Source organism: Aegilops tauschii, chromosome 3, assembly GCF_002575655.3.
Source record: "Aegilops tauschii subsp. strangulata cultivar AL8/78 chromosome 3, Aet v6.0, whole genome shotgun sequence".
In the NCBI taxonomy this organism is placed as follows: domain Eukaryota; kingdom Viridiplantae; phylum Streptophyta; class Magnoliopsida; order Poales; family Poaceae; genus Aegilops; species Aegilops tauschii.
Genome location: NC_053037.3, coordinates 505393814 through 505404547, shown reverse-complemented (window position 1 = coordinate 505404547; position 10734 = coordinate 505393814).

Sequence of the window (10734 nt, the reverse complement as noted above, 5' to 3'; positions counted from 1 at the left end):
TGTCGAAAACCAAAACAACTTGGCATGGTGCGTTTAATCGATCATATAAGATCATGGAAAGATTTGGGGTGAGTTAATGGATGCCGCAAAAACATGCCCTCAAATGGACCCTTCTCGCTTACCTGAACACCCTCTGTTGAACATGATATATTTTTGGACATGCATGAAATGACCCCAACCTTTTCCAGTAGGCGGGCATGCCCATGGTAGGCATCCATGTCAGGTTTGAATGAATTTCCCACAACATATGCATGTTGTGTCACATCCGGCCATTTATAAGCCAGTTTTCACCGAGAAAACTCTAAAAAATGCAAGAATTATCGAAAACTTAATCAGCTTGACATGGTGCCTTGATTTAATCATAGAAGGAGGTGGGAGAAATTAGGCCATTTGAAGGATGTTGAGAAACAATGTACCCTCAGGTAGAGTCTTCTAGCCAACCCGAACATCCTCCATTAAACATGGTCTACTTTTGGACATTCTTAAAATGGCCCCAACCTTTTCAACATGGTGGGCATGACCATGGTATTCATCCATGCCAGGTTTGAACATTTCTGACACAGTATGCAAGTTGTGACACGTCTGCCCATTTATCGGGCATTTTTGACCGAGAAAACTCTGAAAAATGCAAAACTTGCCGAAAAGCAAAACAACTTGGCATGGTGCCTTGAATTGGTCATACAAGGCATCAAAAAAAATATGGGCCATTTCAAGCATGTCGGGAAACGACGTGCTCTTAGACGGAGCCATCTCGCCTACTCGAACACCTCTGTTGATCATGGTCTAAGTTTTTCATTTTCCATCTTTTGTAGTGCGTCAAATACAACGCTAAAAAAAGACTCTGGTTTTCCTTTTCAACCGGGCTGGTTTTTCTTCGGTTTTTACATGGGTTTTTACATTATTTTGTTTTTCTTTTCTTTTTTATCTTTTCTTTTATTGATTTTGAAAAAAGTTCATTAAAAAATCAAAATAAGTTTATCGATTTTGAAGGAAAGTTCATTGATTTCGGGAAAAATCACAAATTTGAAAAAAATACATTGATTTAGAAACAAAGTTCGTCAATTTTAAAAGTTCAACAAATTTCAAAAACAAATCGCCAATTTGCGAAATAGTTCACGAATTTGAGAAGAGAACTGTTCAATTTTGGGGGGGAAAAGTTCACAGATTTGGAAGAAAAAAAATCAAGAATTTGAAATTTTGTCGTCATTTTCAAAAAAAATCACTAATTATAAAAACATCTCGCATTTAAGAAACAAAAAACAAAAAGAAAATACCAAACAGAAAATGTTGGGCTTTTCCAGTGTTCTATTTTAAGTATTTGCGAAATAGTTCACGAATTTGAGAAGAGAACTGATCAATTTTGGGAAAAAAAAGTTCACTGATTTTGAAGAAAAATTCAAGAATTTGAAATTTTGTCGTCATTTTCGAAAAAAATCACTAATTATAAAAACATCATGCATTTAAGAAACAAAAAACAAAAAGAAAATACCAAACAGAAAATGTTGCGCTTTTCCAGTGTTCTATTTTAAGTATTAAAAAATATAGACAACACGTGACGTCTCGTTGCCCAGTTGGTTAGTGCGGGTGTGCTAATTCCTGGAGGACCTAGGTTCGAATCCTGCAGGACGCCCAATATTTTGACTATCATGGGCCGGCACGGACAGATAGTATACGTGTTTCTAAAAAAACAGCGTATACATGAAGAGTTTATAAATTATAACTATCATGCCCTTACTTATGAAGAGGTACGCCCAATATTTTGACTATCATGTGCGGGTGTGCAATTCCAATGAACAGGGCATGGACAGAACATAAAAAAGAAGGCTGAATGGGCCGGCACGTCCGTTCATGTACAGCGTATACGTGTTTCTAAAAAAACAGCGTATACATGAAGAGTTTATGAATTATGACTATCATGCCCTTACTTATGAAGAGGTATGGCCTAATCTGAGCCGTTTTTGTGTTTAGGTGGGATGTACCGAAGCAGAAGTGAAGTACTAAACATGTCATAACAAAAAGCAAAGCTTCGGAAGAACTGCAGTCCCACCAGAGAAACAAACAGATCTGCCATTTTAGAGAGAAGCACGAGGACGTCGTCGAGGCCGAGAAGCTCAGCATCTTTTCATGTCCGTACCAGGGGCTGCAGGTATTGAGCGGGTACGCCGTCGCCACCTTGTACGGTGCCTAGTATGTTGAGAGAAGCATGAAGCTTATTTCTGTCGCATACCTCAAACCGAATTATAATGGATCTATATAGCTGCCATGCACTCCAGAATTCAGAATTTAAGTACTCATTGTTAAATTAATGTCATAATCAAACAAGGAGAAAATCATCGACAAACCACCAGTATATTCTAAGTACCGGACCGTGCATAAATCTAAATGCAGATCAAAATACTAAAATAATAATACAAAATGATCAAGGAAATGCTGAACATAACTGAAAAAGAAACAGGTTTACCACCAAGCACAAAGGTGTACCTCCATAAATATCGGGCTTGCTTGTCAACATGAGAAGAGATGCGGTGATAAACAACATTTGCTCCTCTAGTGGACTTGCTATGCTTAGTGTGGATCTTCTACTTTAAGAGGGGAATCAAGAGGCAATTCCAGTGAACAGGGCATGTACAGAACATAAAAAAGAAGGCTGAATGGGCCAGCACGTCCGTTCATGTACAGCGTATACGTGTTTCTAAAAAAACAGTGTATACATGAAGAGTTTATAAATTATGACTATCATGCCCTTACTTATGAAGAGGTATGGCCTAATCTGAGCCGTTTTTGTGTTTAGGTGGGATGTACCGAAGCAGAAGTGAAGTACTAAACATGTCATAACAAAAAGCAAAGCTTCGGAAGAACTGCAGTCCCACCAGAGAAACAAACAGATCTGCCATTTTAGAGAGAAGCACGAGGACGTCGTCGAGGCCGAGAAGCTCAGCATCTTTTCATGTCCGTACCAGGGGCTGCAGGTATTGAGCGGGTACGCCGTCGCCACCTTGTACGGTGCCTAGTATGTTGAGAGAAGCATGAAGCTTATTTCTGTCGCATACCTCAAACCGAATTATAATGGATCTATATAGCTGCCATGCACTCCAGAATTCAGAATTTAAGTACTCATTGTTAAATTAATGTCATAATCAAACAAGGAGAAAATCATCGACAAACCACCAGTATATTCTAAGTACCGGACCGTGCATAAATCTAAATGCAGATCAAAATACTAAAATAATAATACAAAATGATCAAGGAAATGCTGAACATAACTGAAAAAGAAACAGGTTTACCACCAAGCACAAAGGTGTACCTCCATAAATATCGGGCTTGCTTGTCAACATGAGAAGAGATGCGGTGATAAACAACATTTGCTCCTCTAGTGGACTTGCTATGCTTAGTGTGGATCTTCTGCTTTAAGAGGGGAATCAAGAGGCAATTCCAGTGAACAGGGCATGTACAGAACATAAAAAAGAAGGCTGAATGGGCCAGCACGTCCGTTCATGTACAGCGTATACGTGTTTCTAAAAAAACAGCGTATACATGAAGAGTTTATAAATTATGACTATCATGCCCTTACTTATGAAGATGTATGGCCTAATCTGAGCCGTTTTTGTGTTTAGGTGGGATGTACCGAAGCAGAAGTGAAGTACTAAACATGTCATAACAAAAAGCAAAGCTTCGGAAAAACTGCAGTCCCACCAGAGAAACAAACAGATCTGCCATTTTAGAGAGAAGCACGAGGACGTCGTCGAGGCCGAGAAGCTCAGCATCTTTTCCTGTCCGTACCAGGGGCTGCAGGTATTGAGCGGGTACGCCGTCGCCACCTTGTACGGTGCCTAGTATGTTGAGAGAAGCATGAAGCTTATTTCTGCCGCATAGCTCAAACCGAATTATAATGGATCTATATAGCTGCCATGCACTCCAGAATTCAGAATTGAAGTACTCATTGTTAAATTAATGTCATAATCAAACAAGGAGAAAATCATCGATAAACCAACAGTATATTCTTCTAAGTACCGGACCGTGCATAAATCTTAATGCATATCAAAATACTAAAATAATAATACAAAATGATTAAGGAAATGCTGAACATAACTGAAAAAGAAACAGGTTTACCACCAAGCACAAAGGTGTACCTTCATAAATATCGGGCTTGCTTGTCAACATGAGAAGAGATGCGGTGATAAACAACATTTGCTCCTCTAGTGGACTTGCTATGCTTAGTGTGGATCTTCTGCTTTAAGAGGGGAATCAAGAGGCAATTCCAGTGAACAGGGCATGTACAGAACATAAAAAAGAAGGCTGAATGGGCCAGCACGTCCGTTCATGTACAGCGTATACGTGTTTCTAAAAAAACAGCGTATACATGAAGAGTTTATAAATTATGACTATCATGCCCTTACTTATGAAGAGGTATGGCCTAATCTGAGCCGTTTTTGTGTTTAGGTGGGATGTACCGAAGCAGAAGTGAAGTACTAAACATGTCATAACAAAAAGCAAAGCTTCGGAAAAACTGCAGTCCCACCAGAGAAACAAACAGATCTGCCATTTTAGAGAGAAGCACGAGGACGTCGTCGAGGCCGAGAAGCTCAGCATCTTTTCCTGTCCGTACCAGGGGCTGCAGGTATTGAGCGGGTACGCCGTCGCCACCTTGTACGGTGCCTAGTATGTTGAGAGAAGCATGAAGCTTATTTCTGCCGCATAGCTCAAACCGAATTATAATGGATCTATATAGCTGCCATGCACTCGAGAATTCAGAATTGAAGTACTCATTGTTAAATTAATGTCATAATAAAACAAGGAGAAAATCATCAACAAACCAACAGTATATTCTTCTAAGTATCGGATCGTGCATAAATCTTAATGCAGATCAAAATACTAAAATAATAATACAAAATGATCAAGGAAATGCTGAACATAACTGAAAAAGAAACAGGTTTACCACCAAGCACAAAGGTGTACCTTCATAAATATCGGGCTTGCTTGTCAACATGAGAAGAGATGCGGTGATAAACAACATTTGCTCCTCTAGTGGACTTGCTATGCTTAGTGTGGATCTTCTACTTTAAGAGGGGAATCAAGAGGCAATTCCAGTGAACAGGGCATGGACAGAACATAGAATCCAGTCTGACCTATTAGAAAACAGAGAGTTCATCCTTAACATCAGTATCAATTAGGCGCAACTCTGGCCAACGACGTTGAATCTGATCGATTGATGTAAAGAAACATGCCAAGCGGGAAACTAAACATTATTCACAAATGACTTCACCACAAATTCTGTGATACTTGCCAAACTATGAAATTGTAGGGGATCGTAGCAGAAATTTAAAATTTTCTACGCATCACCACAATCAATCTATGGAGTCATCTAGCAACGAGAGAGATGGGTGCATCTACATACCCTTGTAGATCGCGAGCGGAAGCGTTCAAGAGAACGGGGTTGATGGAGTCGTACTCGTCGTGATCCAAATCACCGATGATCCTAGCGCCGAACGGACGGCACCTCCGCGTTCAACACACGTACGGTTGGGAGAGACGTCTCCTCCTTCTTGATCCAGCAAGGGGGAAGGAGAGGTTGATGGAGATCCAGCAGCACGACGGTGTGGTGGTGGAAGCAGCGGGGATCTCGGCAGGGCTTCGCCAAGCTCAGCGAGAGGGAGAGGTGTTACGGGGGGAGAGGGAGGCGCCAGGGGCTTTGGTGCGCATGTTGGGGAACGTAGCAATAATTCAAAAAAATTCTACGTGTCACCAAGATCAATCTAGGAGATGCTAGCAACGAGAGAGAGGGAGTGCATCTTCATACCCTTGAAGATCGCTAAGCGGAAGCGTTCAAGAGAACGGGGTTGATGGAGTCGTACTCGTCGTGATCCAAATCACCGATGATCCTAGCGCCGAACGGACGGCACCTCCGCGTTCAACACACGTATGGAGCAGCGACGTCTCCTCCTTCTTGATCCAGCAAGGGGGGAGGAGAGGTTGATGGAGATCTAGCAGCACGACGGCATGATGGTGGAAGTAGCGGGATCCCGGCAGGGCTTCGCCAAGCGCAAGCGGGGAGGAAGAGGTGTCACGGGAGGGAGGGAGGCGCCAGGGCTTGGGGTATGTCTGCCCTCCCCTTCCCACATATATATAGGGGCAAGGGAGAGGGGGGGCGCAGCCTTGGCCCTTCCTCCAAGGAAGGGTGCGGCCAGGGAGGAGTCCATCCTCCCCAAGGCACCTAGGAGCTGCCTTCCCCCTTTAGGACTCTCCCTTTCCCTTATCTCTTGGCGCATGGGCCTCTTGGGGCTGGTTCCCTTGGCCCATATAGGCCAAGGCGCACACCCCTACAGCCCATGTGCCCCCCCCCCTGGGGCAGGTGGACCCCCGGACCCCTTTCGGCACTCCCGGTACAATACCGATAATGCGCGAAACTTTTCCGGCGACCAAAACAAGACTTCCCATATATAAATCTTTACCTCCGGACCATTCCGGAACTCCTCGTGACGTCCGGGATCTCATCCGGGACTCCGAACAACTTTCGGGTTACCGCATACTAATATCTCTATAACCCTAGCGTCACCGAACCTTAAGTGTGTAAACCCTACGGGTTCGGGAGACACGTAGACATGACCGAGACGACTCTCCGGCCAATAACCAACAGCGGGATCTGGATACCCATGTTGGCTCCCACATGCTCCTCGATGATCTCATCGGATGAACCACGATGTCGAGGATTCAATCAATCCCGTATACAATTTCCTTTGTCAATCGGTATGTTACTTGCCCGAGATTCGATCGTCGGTATCCCAATACCTCGTTCAATCTCGTTACCGGCAAGTCTCTTTACTCGTACCGTAATGCATGATCCCGTGACCAAACACTTGGTCACATTGAGCTCATTATGATGATGCATTACCGAGTGGGCCCAGAGATACCTCTCCGTCATACGGAGTGACAAATCCCAGTCTCGATTCGTGCCAACCCAACAGACACTTTCGGAGATACCTGTAGTGCACCTTTATAGCCACCCAGTTACGTTGTGACATTTGGTACACCCAAAGCATTCCTACGGTATCCGGGAGTTGCACAATCTCATGGTCTAAGGAAATGATACTTGACATTAGAAAAGCTCTAGCAAACGAACTACACGATCTTGTGCTATGCTTAGGATTGGGTCTTGTCCATCACATCATTCTCCTAATGATGTGATCCCGTTATCAATGACATCCAATGTCCATGGTCAGGAAACCATAACCATCTATTGATCAACGAGCTAGTCAACTAGAGGCTTACTAGGGACATGTTGTGGTCTATGTATTCACACATGTATTACGGTTTCCAGTTAATACAATTATAGCATGAACAATAGACAATTATCATGAACAAGGAAATACAATAATAACCATTTTATTAGTGCCTCTAGGGCATATTTCCAACAATCTCCCACTTGCACTAGAGTCAATAATCTAGTTCACATCACCATGTGATTAACACTCAAAGTTCACATCGCCATGTGACTAATACCCAAGAGTTTACTAGAGTCAATAATCTAGTTCACATCACCATGTGATTAACACTCAATGAGTTCTAGGGTTTGATCATGTTATGCTTACGAGAGAGGTTTTAGTCAACGAGTCTACAACATTCAGATCCGTGTGTGCTTTACAAATCTCTATGTCATCTTGTAGATGCAGCTACCACGCGCTACTTGGAGCTGTTCCAAATAACTGCTCTACTATACGAATCCGGTTTACTACTCAGAGTCATCCGGATTAGTGTCAAAGTTTGCATCGTCGTAACCCTTTACGACGAACTCTTTTTCCACCTCCATAATCGAGAAAATTCCTTAGTCCACTAGATACTAAGGATAAGTTCGACCGCTGTCATGTGATCCATTCCCGGATCACTATTGTACCCCTTGACTAACTCATGGCAAGGCACACTTCAGGTGCGGTACACAGCATAGCATACTGTAGAGCCTACGTCTAAAGCATAGGGGACGACCTTCGTCCTTTCTCTCTCTTCTGCCGTGGTCAGGTCTTGAGTCTTACTCAATACTCACACCTTGTAACACAGCCAAGAACTCCTTCTTTGCTGATCTATTTTGAACTCCTTCAAAATCTTGTCACGGTATGTATTCATTTGAAAGTACTATTAAGCGTTTTTGATCTATCCTTATAGATCTTGATGCTCAATGTTCAAGTAGCTTAATCCAGGTTTTCCATTAAAAACACTTTTCAAATAACCCTGGATGCTTTCCAGAAATTCTACATCATTTCTGATCAACAATATGTTAACAACATATACTCATAAAAAATTCTATAGTGCTCCCACTCACTTCTTTGGAAATACAAGTTTCTCATGAACTTTGTATAAACCCAAAATCTTTGATCATCTCATCAAAGCGTTCATTCCAACTCCGAGATGCTTACTCCAATCCTTAGAAGGATTGCTGGAGCTTTGCATACTTGTTAGCATCTTTCAGGATTGACAAAACCTTCTGGTTGTATCACATACAACCTTTCCTCAAGAAAATCGTCGAGGAAACAATGTTTTGACATCCTATCTGCAAGATTTCATAAATAATGCAGTAACTGCTAATATAATTGCAACAGACTCTTAGCATCGCTACGAGTGAAAAAGTCTCATCGCAGTCAACTCCTTGAACTTGCCGGAAAACATCTTAAAGACAAGTCGAGCTTTCTTAATGGTGACACTTACCATCATTGTCTGTCTTCCCTTTAAAATCCATCTGTACCCAACAGCCTTACGACCATCAAGTAGTTCTTTCAAAGTCTATACTTTGTTTTCATACATGGATCCTCTCGGATTTTATGGCCTCGAGCCATTCTTCGGAATCCGGGCCCACCATCGCTTCTCCATAGCTCGTAGGTTCATTGTTGTCTAGCAACATGACTTCCAAGACAGGATTACGTACCACTCTGAACTAGTACGCATCCTTGTCGTCCTATGAGGTTTGGTAGTGACTTGATCTGAAGTTTCATGATCACTATCATAAGCTTCCACTTCAATTGGTGTAGGTGCCACAGGAACAACTTCCTGTGCCCTGCTACACATTAGTTGAAGTGACGGTTTAATGACCTCATCAAGTCTCCACCATCCTCCCACCCAATTCTTTCGAGAGAAACTTTTCCTCGAGAAAGGACCCGTTTCTAGAAACAATCACTTTTGCTTCCGGATCACTATGAAGATGCATTTATCCGCTTTGGGTTCGAGCTTAGCAGCCTGAAACTTTTTCACATAAGCGTCGCAGCCCCAAACTTTTAAGAAACGACAGCTTAGGTTTCTCTAAACCATAGTTCATACGGTGTCGTCTCAATGGAATTGCGTGGTGCCCTATTTAAAGTGAATGCGGTTGTCTCTAATGCCTAACCCATAAACGATAGTTGTAATTCGATAAGAGACATCATGGTATGCACCATATCCAATAGGGTGCAGTTATGATGTTCGGACACACCATCACAATATGGTGTTCCAGGCGGTATTAGTCGTGAAACAATTTCCACAATTTCTTAATTGTGTGCCAAACTCGTAACTCAGATATTCATCTCTATGATCATATCACAGACATTTTATCCTCTTGTCACGACGATCTTCAACTTCACTCTGAAATTACTTGAACCTTTCAATAATTCAGACTTGTGTTTCATCAAGTAAATATTCTCAGCATCTACTCAAATCATCTGTGAATTAAGAACATAACGATATCCACTGCGTGCGTCAGCACTCATTGGACTGCACACATCAAATGTATTACTTCCAACAAGTTGGTCTCTTGTTCCATCTTACTGAAAACGAGGCCTTTCAGTCATCTTGCCCATGTGGTATGATTTGTATGTCTCAAGTGATTCAAAATCAAGTGAGTCCAAATGATCCATCTGTATGGACTTTCTTCATGCATATATACTAATAGACATGGTTTGCATGTCTCAATCTTTTCAAAAACGAGTGAGTCCAAAGATCCATCAACATGGAGCTTCTTCATGCGTTTTATACCAATATGACTCAAGTGGCAGTGCCACAAGTATGTGGTACTATCATTACTATCTTATATCTTTTGGCATGAACATGTGTATCACTACGATCGAGATTCAATAAACCATTCATTTTAGGTGCAAGACCATTGAAGGTATTATTCAAATAGACCGAGTAACCATTATTCTCCTTTAATGAATAACCGTATTGCGATAAACATAATCCAATCATGTCTATGCTCAACGCAAACACCAAATAATAATTATTCAGGTTTAACCCCAATCGCGATGGTAGAGGGAGCATGCGATGCTTGATCACATCAACCTTGGAAACACTTCCAACACATATCGTCATCTCACCTTTAGCTAGTCTCCGTTTATTCTGCAGCTTTTATTTCGAGTTACTAACACTTAGCAACCGAACCGGTATCTAATACCCTGGTGCTACTAGGAGTACTAGTAAAGTACACATTAATATAATGTATATCCAATATACTTCTGTCGACCTTGCCAGCCTTCTCATCTATGAAGTATCTAGGGTAGTTCTGCTTCAGTGACCGTTCCCCTCATTTCAGAAGCACTTAGTCTCGGGTTTGGGTTCAACCTTGGGTTTCTTCACTAGAGCAGCAACTGATTTGCCGTTTCATGAAGTATCCCTTCTTGCCCTTGCCCTTCTAGAAACTAGTGGTTTTACTAACCATCAACAATTGATGCTCCTTCTTGATTTCTACTTTCGCGGTGTCAAACATCGCGAGTTGCTCAAGGA